General features: G+C 34.9%; 1 protein-coding gene across 4 annotated transcripts in view; it reads left to right on the top strand.

The window, feature by feature from the left end:
- The window catches only part of KCNH8 (potassium voltage-gated channel subfamily H member 8), a 400,632-nt gene that overhangs the window by 260,855 nt on the left and 117,609 nt on the right, over positions 1–22,168 (top strand). The window lies entirely within an intron of this gene.

The following is a 22,168-nucleotide window of genomic DNA, read 5'->3' as shown; positions in this document are numbered from 1 at the left end:
CCATAGGGCGTATATACAAAGCCTTCAAAGTATGTCTTTGGAGAAGGAGCTGGAGATCCTATGAAAACAGATTCCAGGGAGTGAATCACCTGTCTATGTTCTTAAAAATGCACCTACACATCTCGATATTGACCCTAAGTTGCACCAAAGCAATGAATGTGTTCTGATAATTTTCATCTCAGAATAGTTTTCTCTTCCTTATCAAAGTACTTCTTCTGTGCCTTGCTGTGGATCTCAATTCTCAGAAATGAAGTCAAGGGAGCAATACAACTGCAGAGTGAAAGCAGGAATATCCTACATAAAGAGAATATGAGATGGGATTTGGGAATGGGAGCAGGGAGAGGAAAAGACAGCAGGAGGAGGACAGAGAAGAGTTGATTAAAAGGAGGACCAAAGTCTGGATTGTACTGGATTAAAACATTTGCTGTCCTTTAGTATTGTTTCCCTTTCTATTTTCTTGTCCTGAAGGGTCCCTCATCACATACTCTGGTGTAGTCCTAATGGTGTTCAGTGAATCACAGCATTAGATCTCTGCCCTATGTTTTGAATCCATATTTAAATTCTGACTTGTGGTCAGCCACCTGATTCCTTTCTGGGCCTGACCTAATTTCCTTCAGGCCCCAGACCTATACACTCATATTAATTTGTAAGCCTTGTCTAGTCTGAGAGTCTCCAGATGGGGAAATTCAGCTTATTCACGCTCTCAAATTTAGTTAGATGAGGAAAGCTTTTGTTTCATTTCCAACACACCAGTTCTGCTGCAGATGTACAAGCTAGCTGTTGTTTTTCTTCCCACAAACACACAGAGGTATTGATTTTCTAAGAAAAAAGAAGCCAGCCATCTGAACTGCTTCAGTATTGCCCCCTACGACTCCTACTCTTAAACCTGATGTTATGGTTCAATGTAATGAATGGAAGCTTGTGAAGTGGAAGTCAACCCACAAAGAAAGCACTGGCATAGTACAATGATGGGAAGAAAACACTGGGTTGGGGCAACAGTACTCTCCTATCATCATGGCTCCACCACTAACCAATTGTGAGATTTGCAGTAATTTGGTTCACGTCTATAAGCCTCAGTTTCCTCAGCTAGAATATGAGAAAACTCACCAAATAACTCAAAAGTCTATTTTGGTTTCCATGATTTATGACTTTAATGGAAGAACAAACCCAGTATGGTGTGATTTTTTTTAATCATAGTTCAGTGTCCACATAAACCATCAGTAGTAAACACCAATGTCAACAAGTTTGAGGAAAGAGGATGTGTCAGGAAGTATATCTTGTGATCACAGCACGTTAAAGAATTGCTATGTTTTACTCAGTTATGATAAGAACAACTAAACCTTTATCTTTAGAGAATTAGATTTCCTGTCCAAACACCTCTCAGAATATGACCAGGAAGGTAGTATGCTAATTATGTCTGTCAATACTGGATTTATAGACTTGGCTATAAGGACTTTCCCTTCTCTTAAAATTACTTGCCTTATTGTTCATTTAAAAGATTTTCCAGCTGAGATTTGGACATAAATTAAATAATTATGACCTTTCCTATTTTTTTTAAAAAAAGCAGCTGAGAATCTAGGATAATTTAGTTTTTCCTATGGAATTTGTATATTAATATTATATTTTATTCTTTCTTGGTCCAACTACCATGATTCAAAAAATTCTTCGCACAAATAAAGTTTGATTAGAGAACATGTTCTTTATGTTGTGACTAAAGGTAGATGTATAGAACAGATTAATATCTCCAAGGGATAAAATGGAATTTTCTTTCTAATCATCGTTAATTGTCTTAAAATGATTTTTCCCCTTTTTGTCCTTGGCAGGTCTACTACTTATAGCTAGAGAGAGCTCCCATACTTTTCATCAGATCAAATCAAAGCTAATCTTTTAAAAAAACTGTAATATCACTTCTCTATAAGATATCTATTTTTGGAAGGAAGAATTAATATTCATGGATTAATTATACCAAAGGCTGGTTATGAACTAATTTGCCTAGTGTTATTTTTACTTCATATTCTTATACACTTTCATAATGTATTTTAAGAAATTTAAGGTTTGGCTTATTGTTTCATGGAATTTTAGGCTTGGGAGGAGCTTAGTCGAACTTTTTAAATTTTATGGTGAGAAATCCAGCTCTAGGCTATATAAGCTCTGTGGTGGTAGGGGTTATTGTCCGTTGTATCACTGCTGTATCTCCACTACAGTGTATATTTCTTTGCACATGGCAAATGTGTGAAAAAAAAATGTTTAATGAGTGTCAGTCTTCAAGGCCATTCAATTACTAAGTGACAGTCATGGGACAAGAACCTAAATTCCCTAACTTCTTGTATAGAACTCCTAATAATTTTGAATGTTATGAGATTAGAGGAAATGGTTATTCAGCAAATCTTTTCAGGCAGGAAGTTTGAGAGGGGAAGAATAAATAAAGAGATCACTTAAGAGTTGTTTACTCATTCAAAAAATATTTTTTTTTGAGTGTCCAGTGCAGGCTTCCTTCACCCTGTGTAAGGCACTGGAGATAGCAAAACAAATATTATACTTAATGTCATGGAACTTAAAGTGCAGTAGGAAGAAGAGACAAATAGCTCGATAGATATATCACAGTGTTATAGTTCTATGACTGGAACATGCATAGAGGGAAGGCAGCTAGATCTAACAAGAATATCATCAAAGGCTTTTTCAAGATGAGCTAGTTTTAAGGGATGAATAGATCTTGTCTCTGCAGATGCTAAAGAAAGGGCATCAGCGAGAGCAGGAACATGGCTACACGAAGCAGTCACTAAGAATCAGCATAGAGGGTGAATGGGGTGTTAAGGTGATGAGGCTAAAGAGGCAGGTAGTCAGGGACCAGATCTTTAAAGACCATTCATGCTAAGCTTTAGAGCTTGGACTTCATCCTGAGGCTACAGTGAAGCATAAAATTCTCTCAAGCAGTGATCCTTTGAATATAGAATACCAGAGAATAGGGGAGATGTTTTGCTCTGCTTCATTTTCAATATCTATAAACTGGTAATAATAATAGTGCCTACCATATTAGAGTTGCCAGTATTAAATTAGGAAATTTATTTGAAGCATTTAATACTGTGCCTGGCACCTAGTATATTTTCAATAGATAGTAGCCATTATAGCCATCATTACCACTTTATTATGATGGTTACTTATATTCAAGAAAGCACTGTGAACTGTGACTAGTGATACTTATGATTTTATATGAGAAGAGTATTAAGAACTGGCTTAAAACATACTGCCCTTAAAGTTTAGTTGTAATGCTGGATGACAAACTTTATGCTTTTGCCTATCTTCAAAATAAAAAAAACCCACACTGTCTATTTGAGTCAGTCTCTGAAAAATTAGTAAATTTCACATAGCCTCACAATTGCACACATACAGATTTCCTCTTCCAGGCTAATACACGTGACAGGCCCAACATCTATCCTGTAAGCTTGTTGAGATGTAGAAAACTTTTATGGAACTTAGTGCTTCAAGGGCAAGATTTAACATTGCATTAAAGAAGCATAACACAGGGCAGCTTTGGTGGCCCAGCGGTTTAGCGCTGACTTCGGCCCAGGGCGTGATCCTGGAGACCCGGGATCGAGACCTACGTCAGGTTCCCTGCATGGAGCCTGCTTCTCCCTCTGCCTGTGTCTCTGCCTCTCTCTGTGTGTGTCTCTCATGAATGAATGAATGAATGAATGAATGAATGAATGAATGAATAAAATCTTAAAAAGAAAAAAAAAGCATAACACAACTGAGTCTAAGTATGCTTTTTATTTTAAAAACGTTTTTAAGATTTATTTATTTGAGAGAAAGAGAGAGAGAGGAGGGGAGGGGTTAGGGGAGAGATAAAGAGAATCTCAGGCAGACTCCCTGCTGAGAATGGAGCCACCCACAGGGCTCAACCTCAGGACCCTGAGATCATGACCTGAGCTGAAATCAAGTGTTGGATGTTTGAGCCACCCAGGTACCCCTAAGTGTTCTTTTTAAATTATTTTTTTTTATTTTGGCTGCAAAGACATGTTTCAGAATGATCTCTTGGGGAGGGGGTATCTTTATTTGCTTTCTATAAGAAGTCTTCAATAAATACCCAGCTAGATCTGAATAAGAAGACATGCATGTTTCTGTACATCCCAATTAATATAGGGATGTATTATTTTAATTATCACTTATGAAGTTCAATAATGACATTGAATTAGTCCTTAAAGAGTTCCTTAGGATCCCAAATAGAATATAATGGTTCTGATTTAAGTTAGAAATATTTGGATTGGAATCTTGCTTCAGGGATTCACTAGGCATGCGATTTTAGCCAAAATGACTTCAGTGTGTGACTTTTTATACAAGGCTCTTTAGTTTCCTTGTCTGTAAAGTGGGTATGTAAGTACCGACCCTCAGTGGTTTTGAGTATTATAGGTGCTCAAGTTGACATACCTAACACAGTCTGGTAAGTAGTATGTTCTTGCAGCTGATAGCTACCACCATTACAAACACCTCCTCCATTCTTACTACTGATTGGTGCTATTCTCCAACTGCAGTTATCTGCTCAAACTTCCATCAATGAGCTCTGTATGCTATTCAAGTCTAGTGAAGAGGTGATATTTCTCTTACAGTCATGATTCTTGTTTGCAAGCAAAAACAAAAAAGGAATCCATCAGCAGGACATGCAGACTCAGAATGAGAGAACAAGACTTAGGGAAAGAACAAGATCCAAGGCAGCTCTCCAAGCATCCCAGTGCAGGAAGCACAGTTGCTGACAGTTTGCGAACGTGGCCTAGATGTGTTTCTGCTTCGTAAATGCTACGAGAGACCCCTAACCCCTTGCAGTCCCTGAAGGGAGAATCCAATTGGCCAAGCTTAGGTCACATGCTCAAATACTGACTGCTGGGGTGAGGAGGACCTCCCACCTTCACTTCCCTGGGGCCCTGTGTCTCTCAGTTTACTATACATGATGGAGAATACCCGCTTCACGTAAGGTTTTAGAGAGAGAGAGAAAAAAAGATGAATATCTTCTACAGTAACATCTTTACCCTTACATTTAAAAACAAACAGGACAACATACAAAAAGCATTTATTAAAATGCTTCTATGAATCATACCCTTCTCGGACATTGTCATGCCAAATGGAATTAGCTGAGAAAAGGACATGTGGTAGTTATCGATGCTTCTTGCTTACTACAACACAGTCTGGGCTCCTTATGTAAACGTCACAATGGCATTCTACTGACCAAGCCATGCTTCCTCGGCTAGACTGCATTGTGGTCAGTAGCTCCGATTTGCAGCCAAAAATACTTCCTTACATTCTTTCTCAAAGCTATCTCTATTTCTAAAACTGTGACACGCTGAACTTTAAAGTAGATGATCTGCTACAAAGGATAGAGATGAGAGTACACTGTAATAGAGAGAAGCTTTTTTATCTTTTAATCCTTTGGCTGGAGTAAGCTTATCCATTGTGGATGCCTAAAAGTATATTTGTACCAATGACCAAAAAAAGAGGGAAAAAGCCCAAAAATCTGGAATGGGAAGAAAAGGATTAAGTGAGATATCATTTTCAAATTTTCATTGACAATTTTAATCCTAAATCTGATCCTCGTTGGATAAAACATCATAAAAGCTGATTGATTTAAAGGGCTCTCTAGTTATCAACTGCTTAGCATTTACAAGCCTCATGCAATGGGCAAAAAATGACCAGCCTTATGATATTATGAGCTGGTTATTTCAATAACTGCATCAATTTTCCCTTAAAAAGATAGAACTGACTAGCATTCTACATTTTCAGGTTTTGTATAAAGAATTATGAAAAACTGTTTGAGATAGCCCTTATCTATAGATTCTCATTCTTGGGAGTATATGAAATGAACAAAGAGGAGAAAAAGCCTAAAACGAAGGTTTCCAGCCATTAAAATGTACCCCAGTGTGGGGTACCTGGGCTTTTTGAAAAACAAAAGATCTTAAACTTTAATGTGTACTGAAATCACCTGAGGATTGTATTAAAATACAGATTCTAGTTCAGTAAATCTGAAGTGCAGCCTGAGACCCAGTGTATTTCACAAGCTCCCGAGTGAAGTCCAGGCTGCTGGTTCCCCCACCACACTTTGAGTAGCAAGGTTTAAAAAAGTCTCAGGAATTTCTGTGACTTTAATACTCACGGTTTATAAACAGTCCTAAACCAACAACAACTCAGTCCTTCCTAACCTGTTCCACATCCCTGTCTCTTTTCAATCCTCATCACATCTGTGAATTTATTTGAATATAGTAATGGACCAGGGAGGTCCATTCTCTCAATGGAGGTCCTTCTCCATTGAGAAGGAATTAACCTCAGTGCTGAAGCAATATAACACAGTGGTTTAAATATCATCACCAGAAACAATTTATATTACTGGTAGTTATGAGAAACTAAAATTAAATGCCATCAGTTTTAAAAGAGTTGCCAGTGCTCTATTCTATTTTGATAAAGGTTTCTAGAAAACAGAAATGTTTCCATGTTTTCTAGAAAACAGAAATGTTTCCGTGTTTTCTAGAAAGATTTTACTCTTTGCCATAAAGAGCAAATGGTTTATTCTTAAAATTGAGTTTTCCATTGTACATCTGAATATGATACACTTTACTTATAAAAAATTGAGGAAATAACATATATGAATTTCCAATGCTGAAGTTGAATTATCTCTGTCATCTGACCTTGTACGTTTAAAACTTATTTGGGCATTTAGAAAGCAAGCAACACAAAATTAGATTTTAATTGCATACTGTTCTCAATCTTTTGATAGGAAAGTTCTGTGTTTTGGGTAGCAGACTGGGAGTTAATATGATTTCACATTGCAAGAGTTGCCCAATAAGAGGATGTACTTCACACTTAACAATTAGAAAATACTGAAGCTGAAATATATTCAGAATATTCTTGTACCAGGGTTTCCAAATATGTTTGAGCTTCAGACCATAAACTCCAAGCAATAAATGGTCCTATTGTCATATAAGTTTGAGAAATGAAGGCACTCCATCCCATTCTGAAGGACTGACAAGGTAAATTAGCACAGTGTGAGCTCAGAGAAATCCCAAAGAAACTGTTTAAACTTTATTTAACCCAAATGTTGCATACATTTATTTTACCTCATAACCTTTCCTTTTTGTACTACACATTATTAATATTCTGTTAATCTCTCATGAATTTGGAGTTTTAAAAAAACACACCTTAACAAATTACTAGACTTAGTATCATAGTAGGAGGAATAATTATGATTTCCATCTTTTTAACAATATGGAATACCACTGAATCATTCCACAGTAAATCTATAAGAATAGAGAGAGAGATTATCCTCATCTATAATATGGAGATAACAAAAAATACCTACATTAGAGAGTAGTTGTGTTGCAGGATCACTGAGCATGACAATCAGGAAAGAATTCTTGAGACCTTTTATGGTGCAACTTAAGTTTATTTAGGTAGCATGAGGATAAGGCCCATGGGCAGAAAGAGCTGCACTTTTGCTGTATGAAGCTGGTGTTTATATGCTTCATGCTCAAGGGGGAGGGGACATGCAGGGAGTATTAGATCATGAGTGTTTCTTTGAATTTCTATTCCTAAAACTACTTTCACTGAGATCTCTTGGTGCATATCATTCAGCTCACTATTAACTATCAGTGAGAAGTACAGGCAGTCATGAGACCATTTACAAATATAGCAACCAGTACTTATTTGATCCTTATAGAGACTATGCAGGCTATATGTCAGTGAGGGCTAAAGGTGAACATTTTTCTGCTTCTATATCTCATCAGTTGGGTAAGCTTAAGTAAGCTAATGTATATAAAAACATTTTGCAAACTAAAAAGTGATGTAGAATTATGACACATCATTATTGTGTTAATAACATACACACAAACACGCATACATATATGTATGCATGTGTGTATCTGTATAAGTGTATCTTTCTCTCTTTCCAGAGAGACATTATGTACATACTCTATACCACAAACTCCTGTCTTTATGTTCTTTCCATGATACTGATCTCAGTATGCCTATGTAGAGAACCCAAGGATCATTTATTTGGGTGAATGCAGGAATGAATCAGTGGACCACAAATAAAGCCTTCTGTCCCATATCAATGGGTCACCCCACTCAGATTAAAGAGGAAGAGGTTCTGAAGTCAGTCTTCCTTCAATGTTCAGAAGTAAGTTATACCGAGTATCTCTTTCTTTATATTATCTTATCATTTATAAAATTAAAGAACAAAATTCTCATTCCTCATTTGGTGAAACTGTATTGCCATGAAGTATAGATCATACAGTAATAGGAAGCCAGAGAGAGAGAGAGATGAACCAAGAAACACACTCTTAACTATAGAGAACAAATTGATGGTTACCAAAGGGGAGGTAGGTCGAGGGATGGGTGAAATAGGTAATGGGGATTAAAGAATACATTTGTCATGATGAGCCCTGCATAATGTATAGAATGGTCAAATCACTATTGTACACTGGAAACTAATATAACACTATATGTTAACTCTATGGAATTAACATTAAAAACTTAATAAAAAATTAAATAAAGTAATAGAAAGCCAAATGTCAAGATTATATTTCGATTACATAGTACATTATTTTAGGATGTAATAGAAAGCCAAATGTCAACATTATATTTCAATCAAATAGTGTATTATTTTAGGATATTTTGATTATCCAAAAATTTAATTTCTTCAGTATTCAAATCACATTTGAATGGGAGCTGTTTTGTTTCTATGGGAGGGGAAAAATAATTTTCCCTCTACTCTTCTAGGTTCTTGGAGGAGACACCCTGTAATAAAATGACAGACTAACAGAAGAAAACAGAAGCATGATAGCATGTATATCCCCTATATATGTGAGAGAAACCCAGGAAAACTGAGTAACTTGCCAAAATAGTCCATGCTTTCATCTTAAATACTACCCTCAGCTAAAGACAAAGGATTTAGGGAGTGGGGAACCAGATATGGGAGTTATCAGGAAAGCATAGTAAACAAGGGTATGGTTGTGTTAAAAACAAAAATTCAAATGAGTAAATTTGAAGATCAAATTAACTTTCTCAACAATTCAGGACAGCATCCCAACCAGCAAGTAGAAAGCATCCTTTAGAAGGTATACAAAATGGAAGATTTCTATAGGCAGAAATGGTGCTGGACAAGGAAGTTATCAGCACAAGAACAGAAAGAATTGTTTCAGGCAAGGCCATCTTCCCTTAGCAGAAAGGACAGAAAGTCTTACTTAACATGCAAATGACCTCACTAGTGCTGATCAGAAATTCCAGACTGATTGGTTTAAAATTCCATTCCTGGGAGAAGCTGAAACTGCAGTTAGGTTAGGTATTAAGTTTTGGTGGGGCTTAGCAAAAGTGACTCCATTTTGGACCTCTAGTTTCTTTTTAACAATTGATATGAGTATCAATATCATATCAATATCAATATCCAACTTCAAAACCATATCATTAAAACAAGTTATTCAAAACAAGTTCTAATCACAAATGACTTCATTCAAAACAAGGTTTCAAAATATGGATTTGAAATCATAACAAGTAAGTACACAAGTGGTCATTGGTGACTGATTCAACCTCCATCCCCTCTCCCCTCCCTGAAGATTGGGGTGGGATGGAAATTTCCAACATTCTAATCACACGGTTGGCTATCTAGCAATCAGCTTCCATCTTTAGGTGCAATGGTTATATCATAGAAAAGATGTTTTAGGAGCTCTGTGCCAGAAACAAGATGGAAACCAAATACATATTTATTATGAATCACAATATCACATATACTATTCAAATATGTAGATTTTAAGGGTCATATTCCTCACTCAACATCTTGGGATTTGTGTGATGTGGCAGTGAATAAGTCAGTTCTTAATTTCCTATTGTGTAGAGTATGATAAGCAATGGTTTCATCCTTATAGGATACCAGAGACAGCTGATCATTTCAACTCTTTCATTCCCTATCCTGATCCTTTTTTTGTGTTTTCTGAATTAGTGAATAATTCAAACATACTTCCATTTTCTAGCTGGAAATAAATTTGGGTTGGTACTGCTATCTTTCATTAGATCCAAAACCCTCCAATGAGCTGCTTCCTAGCCTCATTTTGGCCTCTCAGCCCTTGAAGGAATATGCTTGTTGACCATTCATTGACTTATTGTGCTCCTCCCAAAGGACCCTGTGATTTAATCACTAGAAACTTTGCCTACCTTTGACCTCTTCTTTCTACCCTAAAGGATTTTCCTGAGTTTTGTGGTTGTTAAGATCAGGGACAATAATATGTTTCTGGCTTCCAGAGTGCCAAATGCTTCTATACATAAATAAGTTCAAAGTTGAAGATACTAGTTTTAGGGTGGTCCAAAAGGCAATGTGAGCATCTAAAGAAAAGAAAAGGTGGTTAGGGGGAGTTTAATATAGCTGGTTGAGGCTTGGATCTAACTTTTTCTTTCTTTCTTCCTTCCTTCTTTGTTTCTTGGTTTTCTTTCTTTTTTCTTTCTTTCTTTCTTTCTTTCTTTCTTTCTTTCTTTCTTTCTTTCTTTCTTTCTTTCGTATATGTGTATATTTTAAATGCCTAAATAGCCTCTCAGTATTATTTATTGAATAATCCATTTACTCACACTAATTAAATATGGCATTTTAATCATACTCAATTATTATGCATACTTATGGCTATTACTAGATTTCATTTTTCTTTCACTGACAGTCTAATTTTATACCAGTATTGCTGAGTTTAATTATTGTACTGTTTAAATTTTTGGTACAGCAAGTAGAATGAGGCCATTCTGACTCATTTAGATCAATATTAGGAAAAATCACCCCTCCAAAAAAATACGAATGGCATTTTAATTGGAATTAATTTCAAAAATTAATTTAGGGAAATTAATGCTTTTATAACAGTGAGATGCTTTTGTCATCCAAGGCATGGTACTTAATCTCCAATTATTTAAAAATTTTATATAATTAAGAGAAAGTATGTAGTTTTCTTCATACAAGTCACACATATTTCTTATTAAGTTTATTTCTAAATATTTTACATTTTTCTGCTTATGTGGGTGGGATCCATTTTTCATTAATTTTGTTCCAGTTATTATTGATATAAGAAAATCTAGTGACTTGAAAATAATATTGTGTAGATATTTCACATAATATGTATCCAAGTTTTAACTAATTTCTTTGAGTTTTTAGGAAAACAGTCTTATAATCTAAAGTACTAATAAATTTCTCCCTGACTTATTCAATGTCTATACTCTTTTTCATACTGTTTCAGAAAATTATCTTTTTTATTAAATATTTACTCTAACTTCACTAGATGTTACTGAGAAAATATTTTATAGATCACTAACAGACATTCTTATTGATACTTGATACCAAACTTTCAACTCTGGCCCTCAAAAATATTTTTTGTAAAAGAACAGGGTAAGATAGAACAATTCTTAACTTGGAAGTTGGGATCTTCTATCCTAACTGCAGCCCTGCTGCTAGTTAGCTGTATGACCTATGAAATTTTATCATACCATATCTGTGCCAACTATCTCTGTGAAAATGAGATACGAAACTGACTTTTTTCTCTCTCTCTCTTTTTAAATTTTTTAAAATATTTTATTTATTTATTTATTCATGAGAGGCACAGACAGAGAGAGGCAGAGACACAGGCAGAGGGAGAAGCAGGCTTCATGCAGGGAGCCTGATGCAGGACTTGATCCCAGGACTCCAGGATCACTCCCTGAGCCCAAGGCAGGCGCTAAACCGCTGAGCCACCCAGGGATCCCCATACAACTGGTTCTTACTGAGTCTCAATTCTTCTTGAGTCATAAGCCTTTTTGGAAAATGAGTGGCAGTTGTAACTCTGATAAATTCCTACATCTGTTTAAATAGTTTGCATAAAATTATAGTTTGTATATTCTATGATACTTTTTCATGGGTTCCTTGTAAATGGGACAAACAAAAACACCCTAGAGCTAGATGATCTCTAAGATTGTTTTCAACTTGGAGAAGATTCAGTTCCAATTCCTTTAAGAAAATTGCCTTGCACTTGAAACTTGGGTTTTTTGAAGAAATAATACCTAGTCTGTTGACGTATCTTTTACCGAGAGTGAGACTCAGTCAGAAGTGCCCCAACTCAGTAGTAGAACATTTTTTCAACTTTCTGTTCTTTCCAGGGTTTTTACTATTAGAATGTAATTGTATTCTGTACAATAATATACATGCCATGAAAATCCTCTCCTGTAATCCATTTTTTTTCTAAATTTCTTAACCATTGGAAGAATTTAGCCACAGCCATGCACTGTCAATTTTATGATGCAAACAAACTCAATAAACAATTTCACTTTACATGCAACTTTAAAGAATTGTAATGATTTCTTAAACTGGGAGAAAGCAATGCTACTCTCCAAATGGATATAGAAATAACTTGTGATTGAAATGTTCAAATTTTCATTTCTGGTTTAGTCTCTAAATGATAGAAACAAAGCTGATTTCCTAATATCTTAGAACTTCAGTTATTTGGACAGCATTTGATTAGCTCAGCTGGGGAGTCCTTTTGCAAAGCAGCCTTTAACGCCAGCATTTTTTTTTCAACCCCTATACTCAGCAACCTTAGGCAATTGAGTTGGCTCCAGTTGAGTTACTATTTTATTCCAGCTAACCTTGGTTCATAGATCACAGAATGTTAGTGTAAGGAGGAGCCCTAGAGAGAAATATTCTAAACTTCTAATTTTACTTACTTGCTTGCTTCTCATGATGTACTGAGAAGAACAGTGGACTGGGAGTCATGAAATTAAGACTCCAATCTAGGCTTCAGGTTTCATATTTCTTCTGGGTAAAATGAAGTGGTCAGAACAGATGATCTCCAAAATTGTTAGAACATCAACTTATTTTTTATGTGAAGAAGAGGGATACAAAAGATTTTCAATGGAGATTTTCTACTCTAAGGTATTTCTGAAGATAGAAATACATATTTCTATTTCCAAAAATATGTGAACTGATTTTTGTTATTTTTGGCCCTTATTTCAAAGAGGGAGTAGTGTTGACCTGATGTATGTCTTTTTAAAATTACATTTTAGTCTATATATCCCTTTCCTCAAATCCAAATATACTATTTTTAAATTTCCAGGGCTGAAGTGTAAAGATAATATTTTTAAGAAGTAATAGAAAAGGGACACCTGGGTGGCTCAGCGGTTGAGTGTCTGCCTTTGGCTCAGGGCGTGATCCTGGGTCCTGGGATCAGGTTCTGCATTGGGCTTGCCATGGGGAGCCTGCTTCTCCCTCTGCCTGTGCCTCTGCCTTTCTGTGTGTCTCTCATGAATAAGTAAATAAAATCTTTAAAAAAAAAAAAAAAGAAGTAATAGAAAATAACTTGTGATTTCAATGGAAAAGAATCAGGGTGTCAGGATTTTTCTTAAGTTAGTATCTTCTTTATCTTTTTTTTGTATGTTCCCCTCATCACTAAATTCAAGAAAATTGGATCCAGGTAACAGTTTTTCTGAATAGCAACCCTTGATGCAACCTCTCCCATCTTTCCAATAACATTTATATAATGACCAGGATAAAAGCATCCTAACCATCTTAACCATCATCAAAAATTAGGATCAACCATTGATCTCTTATTACAAGAGACAAGAATTTCCACAAAATGACACATAAATAGGTTTGGATTTTAAAATATAACCAACAGATAACTTGAGCTTCAAATTTTGAGAGATCTACACTAACGGAAGTCCTTCATTCTATATTCATACTCTGCCCTTTGATTCAGAGAGCACAGGTCTGCAAGGAGATGGGACAATTATCTTTGTTGCACAGACATTCTTTTAACGTCGAATAATAGCTCTGCCAGGCTCAGTAGGTTTTCTATTTCATCCAAGATTAGAAGAAAATTTCAAGTATACAAAATTTCTCATCTTAGAGATGTGGGCAGGGAAAGGAGGTACTACAATGTAAATTGTCAATATTAACTGGTAAGTAGAGAATATAGATTAGATAGACTTTTGAAAAACTAAATGTCACCGCCAAATAGAATTTAAAATAGTGCACATAGCTTATAAATCACACAAACCATGGGACATATAGAAAAAGACAGGAAAAAAGGAAGTATCAAGAAAACACAAGTGTAAGAAATAATACATCATGATTTTAATGAAAAGTTAATGACATGGGGAAAAGCTCGGGTTATTTCAAATGAAGAACTCAAGATACAGATTTCAGTGTATTATATGATTCCTATTTGGGATAAAGGGGAAGTACACACACACACACACACAGACTAGAAATAAATTCAGTAAGTAGTGGAGTTATTTGTAAATTTTTCTACATTTTTAAAAACAATAGACTTACATCAAATTAATATTTAGTTATGTATATTTAGTACAAACTACATACATGGTTCAGTGCTTAATATATTTGTGTACATTGTCTCATCTGATTTTTATTGCATTTCCATGAGACAGATATTTTCAACCCCATTTACAAAAAAGAAACTAAAGCTTGAAAAGTTTGAGGTTTCCTAGAAATCTCTTTTTTTAAATAAAGTATTTTTAACATATAAAAAAATTAGAACAAATGGTGTAGACACTGTTTGAGATTATTTTGCCGTATTTGTTTCATTTGTATTTTTAAAATAATACAACATTACAGATAAAGCCAAAACCCCATTACCCACTAATTCCCACTTGCTCCCTTCCTCAAGTTGGTGCATAAGCTCTTCTTGGATTCTATTTTTCGCCTATGCAAATGTATTAATAAAAAGTGTTTTATTTTGTCTCATTAGGTTCCATATAAATTACCACAAATAGAAGTCATAGTAATAGTAACAGCAGATAATTAAAAAGCAGATAGTAGTTGATGATAATAATAATACATTGTTGCAGTGTCTTATTTGGTAGTGTAATATGTGTTCTTTCCCCAGATCATCACCAACAATTACTATGAATGATTTTAAACTTGCAAAAATCTAGGGTCAGGGAGAAGTGGAGGGTAAATGAAATAGCGTCGTGTTTTAATTTCCAATTCCCTAAGTAAAGTAGAAGATATTTTCTTTTTCTTTTTTCTTTCTTTCTTTCTCTCTTTCTTTCTTTCTTTCTCTCTTTCTTTCTTTCTTCCTTTCTTTCTGTTGTTGTTTCTTCCTTTTTTCTCTTCTGACTACTACAGCTTCCTCTTTGGTGAATGAGACACTTAGCTCATTAATTTACAAATTCTCTTCTTTCCTAAATAATCTTTCTGATGCTCTATATTTTTAAGTGTTAAATCTTTAAAAATTACTACTCAATGTGTATGTGACTTATGAAGTTAAGTGTTCGTTATTGATTTTTAATTACATGCATTAGTTGTCACAGAATTTGGTCCCTATGACACTGGTTCTTCAGTGTTTGTTGACACTCATTTTGAATATACTCTTTGGTGTTTGGATTAGGACATGCATATATATTTTTTGCATATAATTTTGCAAGGTTTTATATATGTTTATTAGGTCAAGTTTTGAATTTAGTTATACATATGTTATAGATCCTTATTAACTATTTTCTATCAAATATAGACTGAAATTTTATTTGGTGCTCTCTCAGATCTCTGTTTGTTTTCCATGGTGTTTGGTTTCCTTTTAATAATTCTAATTCTTCCTTTATGTCCATTAATTGAATTCAAATATTTTAAATATATTGTCTTAATTGTATTTCCCTTTTTTATTTTATTAATTCGAGTTCATTGTATTTTAATATTTATTTCCTCATGTATTTTGATGTTTTTCATTTTCATTGTCAGCTCATCTTCAATAGGACTTCTTTTAGAAATTCTGTGCAGAGGGAGGAATGAGAATATACAGAATTTTGGTTGTTTTTGTTTGCTTTTGCCAAGGACAGAAACATTATTTCTTGGCCTAGGATCAAATTCTTAAAAATTGCTTAGCTTCAAGGTGCCTCATGGATAGTATATATTCAGACACCAATGTATGCAAGGCACAAGTCTGAATTTAAAAAATTTCTCTCAAGAGATTACTTTTTTCAAACTCTAGTTTCCTTGTCTTTTCCATAAGCTGTTGGGTAGATCATTTCTACCTTTATCCATGCATGTGTCGCGGTTGTATACCAGGTGTCAGTTCAGTGTTTGTAAGATTTAGGTATTCTCTCCTGTGCCTGAATGGGTGTGAAATCCAAGGCCATAGACATCATTACTTCTGGTCAGCTTCCTATCCTTCTCTCCCTATCAGCACCATCACCATGCCAGCCTTCAAATTTGCTACTCCTTTTTTTGCATGTGGAGATTTCACTTCCTCATTTGGAAGAATGTATATATTACCAGTATTTTCAGGTATTTATATCAGAAAGCCTTACACACTAGCCAAGGTCATTATCTTGCCAGAACTACTGTATCAATTTCTGTCCCAAATACTGTAACCTAAATTCCAGTGTGATCTCATTGTATGTTTTGTTTGAACTATAAGAATGGTTGTAATCTAATCCTAAAAGGCCAATTCAATAAGGGTTAATTACTGAAGACCTGATTCCCACTTATGATATATTTATTTTTTTTTTTAAATTTTTTTTTTATTTATGATAGTCACAGAGAGAGAGAGAGAGAGGCAGAGACACAGGCAGAGGGAGAAGCAGGCTCCATGCACCAGGAGCCCGATGTGGGATTCGATCCCGGTTCTCCAGGATCGCGCCCTGGGCCAAAGGCAGGCGCCAAACCGCTGCACCACCCAGGGATCCCATCACTTATGATATATTTATAGGGGAAAATCATTTAAATGTAAGACATCAAATCTCCAGTCCTTCAAACAGAATTGTTCAGTTACTAGGAAAATGAATTATGCTGCTGTCTAGAGAAGGCATCATCAAATTGCTTGATATAGAATTATTTCTAGCTACTATATTAATCATATTCTTTGGAATAGGTGACAGTTTAATGTACTGCAGATTATTTTCATAAGAGACTATAGATATATTGAAAAATAGAATAGAAAAAGAACTGAGTCTTTGAGATTGTTGCATTTAAACACTACAAGGTTTTCAGTATTTACTATGAAATAAATATTTGTTGAGGACTGAAAAAAGACAGTGCTATGAGCTGCAAGCAATGTAAAGAGTTGTAAATTAGAGCCCCTGCCTTATAGAAGTATACCCTCTTCTTGGAGTGTCAAGAGATAGACACAAAACTACACAAAAAAATTATTTTTTAAAGGCTGATTTGCTGTAAATTTGCACACATAAAAATTTCCGGAAGAGTTTTTTTAGAAACGGGGCACCTGGGTGGCTTAGTGGTTGAACATCTGCCTTTGGCTCAGGTCATGATCCCAGGGTCCCGGGATAGAGTCCCACATCAGACTCCCCACAGGAAACCTGCTTCTCCCTCTGTCTATGTCTCTGCCTCTCTCTGTGTGTCTCTCATGAGTAAATAAATAAAATCTCTAAAAAAGAGAGTTTAGAAAGAAATAAAAATAATTTTAACTGAATTTCTTTGAGAATGGCATTGAAGATGAACTTTAAAAGGTGAATACTATTTTAGAGGAGAACATTTAGAGAATATTTAGGTGTGGTATACATGGTGTGAATAAATTCATGGAAGTAGGAAATTTCACAATGCATTTGAGGAACAGTTAGTAGATGAGTTTGTGGGGAGTAGAACATTCTTGAATAAAGTAAAAAGTTGACAAGAGGAAGTCATAGCATTTATGGATGAAGCAGGTCAGGTGTGAAACTAAAGGTTACTGAAATTAAGTTCTGAAAGAAGTGGAGAATGCAAGCCCTACTTGAGAAAACCAACTATGACCTAAGTCCAGCTACATTAACTGATTTTTTTCAGAGAATTTGAGAGTCAGGATTTTTTGTTAAATGTCTGATATTTAAAAATTGGCAAGCAATGCAGAACTTGAAAAGCACAATGTAAGCACAGTGTAAATAACTGGACCTGATCAAGTCCATAGGTAACCAATTTGCCTTTTCTGATACACAGTGAGTAAAAAGAGAGATAAGGCCAAAATAATGGTTGAGAGTTTTGGCTGAGATGTGCAGATGTGATCTCTAAGACAAGAGAGACCAGAGAAGGTGTGACCTGATTAATAGAGTATTTTAGAAATCTTATTCCAAACTCAAAACAGAGAAATGTAGGCAATACTTCTCCTTCTGATGTTTGCCAAACTGTTTAGTCCAGCTGTACATTCACATGAAATGGAATACACATGCTATTTTTAGGAAATTTGTCTCACACTTTATATCCTCATGTATATATACTTGTATATGAAGTATAAGCTTTATATACATAACTAATGAAAAGTTTTCTTCTGTTTGTTATCCTCATTGTGTGATTACTTTTATAAAGTGGTATTAAATTTATAAAGAATTTCCACTGGAGTACTTTCTCCATTTGAGATTTTAACAAACATGACCATGAGTTATAGATACATGATAATTGGACATTTTATGTAAACCAATTAGACATCTGGTTCTTGGTTCTTGTCATGTGTGTATGTTTCGGTGTTTGCTTGTATGTCTTTCTCCAACTAGCCACAAATAGAAGTGATTAAAATGTGTTTCGTAGTTTAAGACACTATGGAGACTACTGCTAAAATCTCTTTACTGCCAGGTCATTTACTTGGACAGAGTCTTTTGGTTTTGTTTGTTTGTTTGTTTGTTTTTTCCACTGAGATTAGTTAGGAAAGACAGAGACAAATCCCAAATTTAATTCCTCAGAAACTTAGAGACCAGAACCCTGTTAAGATAGAAATGGTTTATGAAGTCTCTCTGCAAAAATGGTAGATTTGTTTCCTTGTATATTTGTCCATGCCCTTGTCCTCTACACCAAACTTAAATAGACTGGCAGAAACTGGATGCCAGAAGATTCCCTCCGTTGAAATGTTAAAGATGGAAATAAAAGTTAATGTACATCAAGCTTTATACAGCTTTCAAACTCTGTATCCATTTTCTCTTATGAAAACATTGAAAATTAATTTTGGGCTGGATAGCTTCCTGTAAACCTATATTTGATCTCAAAAGATCAGATGTCACATGACTGTTTTTAAGAATGTGAGTTCTAGATTCAGACTTCAAAACCTGAATCCTCTGTTTACCAACTGTGTGGGTTTGTGTGTGCATTTACCTGTCTAGGCACTGGCTCCTCATCTGTGAAATAGAAGCAGGATTAGCTTCTTTACCAGGTTATGATGGAGATTAAGTGATAGGAAGTGATTATCGGATGCTCAGTTCATGTTAACAGCTGTTGCTGCCACTGCCACTGCTGCTGTTTTAGCTATCATTATTCCTATTACTGCCCTATGATATTTTATTAAAATCATGACTCTCACAGCTGATTTTGTTCTCCAGAAACTTTATGTACTTGATTTATAGTGTTGAAGCCGGCACCCAAACTGCTTGCAGTCTTTACTGAAAATCTGCTGCTGATGGTCAGAGATTACAGTTTTATTTTTAGTAGTCTTTCTAGCCTGAAATGGAATTCTGTCAAGGTTGGATTTTTTTTAAGTGTCATATATAGAATGGTGGTATTTCTAATTTTATCATTTGCTCATAAAATCGTATTTTTAGTGCTAGTTAATCCCATTAATTTTTTAAATATATTGGTTTAGGCTTACAGATTGCAAAGCTATTCTGTGGCTGAAATGGTATATCGTGGAATATGTGGTGACTGACCCTCTAGGAAATAACCAATGAAATTATTTCAAAGAGCCAATTAGTACTTGATTTAAGAGTATGTCATAAACTGAGGAGACATGATTCCTGTCTCCAGTACAGTGTTTTGTATGTTTCATACAAAAAAATGCTTGTTCATAGCAATGCAAATATATTTGCAAATCCAAAAATAATACCATGGTATAATAGGTTTCTGAAGAACTAGATCTTCTTAAAAGAATAACCCAGTATTATTTTGTTTTTCTGTTGACAACATGCTTGATGAGTGGTGTAAGCAAGTCATATCAGATAGTCATTCTTAACAATTATCATGGCCTTACTGAGTGTGTGTGTCTGGGTCGGGGAAACAAACACCAATTCATTGCCACTGCCAACTTAGAGGATTTTACATTCTTTAAAATTGGTGAATCACATATTTTTCATTCCCTGGAAGGGAAAGATTCCATCTTTGAATAGCAAGCTCAATGGAATTATTTTAGTAAAAGTCTCTATTTTCTGAGTCAATAATTGCATTGAAGTATCGATCAAACAATTAAAACATCTTTATTCGACCAAATATTGAACTGATTTTGATGAAGGCAGATGTTTTGATCCTACCATTTTGAACCCCGCATTTTAACTAACTCTGTGGATGTTTGTCCTTACTCTCTTGACCCCTAAGGACATTTCCAATTGTATATTTAGTATACAGACATTTTCACTAGAACAACATTTCTGACTTCTCATCTACAAGTCACTTAACTTCATTATACTTATTTAATTTTTGTATCAAATACCTATACAGCAGTGTTAAATAATTCCTTTCCATTTCCTTTTTAAAATTTCTATTGAAGTTATTTTTTATCAAGGTAAGTTCTTTCCTGTGTGAACTTTGTACCAGACTTAATTCATCAATTTTTTTCAAATCAGATAGAATGAGTTTTCTTTTGTGACATTTCCAGCAAGTTGAATTTTCTCAATGTATGTTTTAAAGAACTAATTTTTGTTAAGAAGATTTTATTCTTCCATCATTTTTTGGTCAATAACAATTTTACCTTGTGCAGTTGTAGCTATTATGATTTTTTTAATTGATTATTTCTACTGTATCTAATTTGTCCCTGATCAATGTTCACTGTATTCATTGTTCCTAAAGAATGTTTATTTTCAGTCAGGTTATTTTGTTTTGGTAACTAGCGAATGTGAACATGCTCTCTTTTCAACTTCATCAACTCTATTTGTTTCATTTCTACTAACCATGCTTATTAATTGGATAGCATAATTAAAATATGTTTACGTCTCTGAACAAGGAACAAAGAGCATGAGATAGAACAATGATGGCATCTACATGGAGTGAGGCATCAAATATCATTGCAGTCCAAGCAGTGGGTCAACATGTCCTTCGAATTTTTAGACACCTCACTGAAATTAATCAGGAGACATATGGTTTTGCTAAGTGATGTAATGCCTCAATATGTTTTATTATCTGTCTATATTAATGGATAACTTTATTCTAACACCCAAATTTCCCTACTGGCACATGTCCATTTTTAGTTATATACATGATATATGATGAAAATTAATTGTCAACTCATCTTCTAATTTAGAAAGCTAATTTGTTTTGGAATCATCTAGTTATTTGTGACAAAGTGATGGAAGACTGCAGGAAAGGTGAAAAAGATCCAACATTTTACACAGTAATCACTCCAGGCACCATGACAGATGTTTAACAAAATTATCTTCTTCAAGCCTCTCAACAAACAAGAAGGCATTTTTAGTTCCTTTTTTAGTTGAAGGAGTTAGAACTTAGAGGGCTAGCTTCCCTGAAGTCAGATTGTGAAGTAGTCATGGGGCTGAAGTCTAACCCATTCTGCAAAACCAAAGCCTGTTTTATATTCATGGCAAGTGTATCTATTCTGCAATGATTATGATTGAGAACGATATGTTTTATCACTTAATAAATATGTATTGGCTGCATATTAGGTGCCATGCCCTGAGTTAGGCTTGGGAATCAAGCGTATAAGATGACAATAATTCCTACTCTCAAGAAACTGTGGTCTAATGGGAGCTGCAGGCAGATAATCAGATGAGATGAAAGGGCAGTAAAGCATCCAGTGGTGGGAGGGGAAGGAGAGGGACAGAGGGCTAAGCAATGGAAATGAAAAATTGATTACATAGATTAGTGCAAAGTGAAAGGGGATAAAAATAAGTCCTAAATGAAATCACTGAAGTTTTGAGAGTTTTGCAAGATCCTTAAAAATGTTTGTGAGTATTGCATCATAGTGATGATGATTCATAATGATTAAAAATTGTAATCTAGATACCAGCATGAGACTTGAATGCCAATAACTCAAACTCTTCAGTATGAGCCTCTCCCAAGACTGAAAAAGTGTTTCTCTTTCTTCTACATTTATTGAACTTTGTCAGACCAAATGACCCTGAGATAAACCCCCAGAGGTTTCTCCAGCGGTTTCTCAAGGCCTTGGTACCTTTTGCCTTATTGTTTCTTCAAAAGTTATTTCTAGATTTTAAGAATGTGCAGTATCTTTTTCATTATGAGTATTCTCAAAATAAAGTTGAA

Source organism: Vulpes vulpes, chromosome 11, assembly GCF_048418805.1.
Source record: "Vulpes vulpes isolate BD-2025 chromosome 11, VulVul3, whole genome shotgun sequence".
Classification (NCBI taxonomy): domain Eukaryota; kingdom Metazoa; phylum Chordata; class Mammalia; order Carnivora; family Canidae; genus Vulpes; species Vulpes vulpes.
Note: the sequence above shows the minus strand (reverse complement) of the source record. Positions and strands in the feature narration are given on the sequence as shown.